The 2,132-nt window shown below is 39.8% G+C and overlaps 1 long non-coding RNA gene across 1 annotated transcript; it reads left to right on the plus strand.

The window, feature by feature from the left end:
* Window positions 1-701: 701 nt before the first annotated feature.
* Window positions 702-1,571, plus strand: LOC111692316. Its single transcript, XR_002763201.1, has 3 exons — window positions 702-1,111; window positions 1,168-1,293; window positions 1,350-1,571. It is a non-coding gene; the product is annotated as an uncharacterized LOC111692316 (long non-coding RNA).
* Window positions 1,572-2,132: the final 561 nt, after the last annotated feature.

The following is a 2,132-nucleotide window of genomic DNA, read 5'->3' on the forward strand; positions in this document are numbered from 1 at the left end:
GAAGCGCGGGAGGCGAAGCCTCCCGCCTTTCTTTCTTCGTACGAACGTCGTATTTCTACGGCGATTTTTTGCCCTCTTCCCAGCGAATTTTCGGTCTTTCGGGGGGTCCGCGCGACCGACCGCGGCTTTTAGCGGGGAAGTGAGACGCAGATACTCGGAAACGCCCTCCATCGGAAGCGTTTCGGGGTCGATTTCTCCGACCGAGGACTTTTTTCGGCGTATTTTTTACTTTTTAACGCCGAAATTGGCTTTTCAAAAGGGGTCCGCATCTCGCGTCTCTCTCGCCAGACCCCGATTATTTTATAAAGCCCGGATTATTTCGGCGAGAACGTCGTTTTCGCGACGGCGTAATTTTTTTCCCTCGCTCGATCGGCCTTCGCTTTCTGCGCGAGGACGAAGCCCTGGCCTTTCTCTCGGCGTACGTACCGCGCCCGAGGACTGAGGAAGCCCGCGTTGGCCCCCCGAGACGCCTTTCCGGCGACGCGTCGCGACGGTCTCTCTCTTCTATATCTCCATCAACTTTTTTTAGGTCGAACGTAACAAAATTTAAGACCGGCATTAGCGATATAAAATTTGTGCATTCAACCATGGGCGTCTCTTGGGTCAGGTGAAAAGAGAACGTACTTTCCGCGGCTCTTACGTGACGTTCGTGGTGTTTCCACGACCGGATTCTTCACGACTGACGTCACGATACCTTTCTCTTTCCGCGAAAAATTATATTCGGCCCTCACAGTAGCCCCAGAGGGTCGTAAGCGATGGTATTAAACCCTTCGACAAAAAATTTTGCGAGTTTATGACAGCCGATGACAGCGCCGTGACTAACGTCACTTTGATATCACAAGATGGCGGCCACCGTTTGATCGTACGAAAATCGGAAATTTTCAACTTTATGTGCACCCATTTGTGTAAATCACGCTAGCGGAGGCCGTTTTACATCGTATTCTTTGGTTTTGTGAAGATTTGGTATAGTTTTTTTCCCAAGAAAAAAATTACGTTCAACACCGGTCCCATGGGCTTATGTTATAGGTCGGGGCCCCACGTATGCTTTGTGATCTGGATTGTCAGTGAAATACATTCTTCTAACTTAACATATGGACAGGTAAATAACACTGTAAGCTTTAACATAACCTTTACCCATTCATTAAAAATAATAATAACCTCTTCCAGTACAAATCTGCAAGATTCCTAAACTGTCAAGTAAAATAAACCTGTAAATTGAGAAAAGCCAGTTCCAAGTTTACTCAGAAGACAAATATTTGGCCTGGGGGCGTTTTGCAAAAACCCTTTCGACAGGTATAGTATATGTATTTTTTTACCCGGCTGTTGGTAGAATCTAACATAAATTTTAGTTTTCCAGTTGAAACTAGGCTGTAGATGAATGTAAATATAGTGCACAGTGTGGAAGTTTTGTTTAGTTGGTTTATAAGAATCCACCACTACATTCCTACACTCTTGCTGTTTTAACGACGACCCCTGGAAACCACCAGTGAATAAAGGATTTAAATAAAACATCTTTGTTGGTCTTTAACTATACGTTACATATACTATAAAATGTGACATTATGCATAAAATATACAGATACCTACGTATGTTCAATTTTACATATAATAAATACAATTTTTTAGTTGACAAATTTTGGAAGGTAGTTCAATATGTTTTTTTCATCATTATTTGAAAAACTCAGGTTTTAATCAATTCAAAGAGTTGTATATAAATATACGGTAAGTATGTCTTTTTAAATATTCACTGTTGTCACAGAAAAAGACAATTTTCTTTCACAATCAATCATTACAAATAAAACACATTATTTTTTATCATTTATATTTAATATCAATAATACATACATCTGAATAAATACTGCATTAGGTATCTACTATACCGCCACTTGTGTACTCCCTAATAACATTAATTTTAAACAAAAAACCTTCTGTTATCACATGTCAACTGGATTAAAACACTTATATCTTCAATTTAACTTCATAACATTGAAATTTTAACCCATTGCCATTTACGATGGATTTACAATACATTATATTTGGGGGATTTCTTATTTCTCCAACACTCGAGAGNAAAACCTTCTGTTATCACATGTCAACTGGATTAAAACACTTATATCTTCAATTTAACTTCAT

Source organism: Anoplophora glabripennis, unplaced genomic scaffold, assembly GCF_000390285.2.
Source record: "Anoplophora glabripennis isolate ALB-LARVAE unplaced genomic scaffold, Agla_2.0 scaffold1294, whole genome shotgun sequence".
Lineage (NCBI taxonomy): Eukaryota > Metazoa > Arthropoda > Insecta > Coleoptera > Cerambycidae > Anoplophora > Anoplophora glabripennis.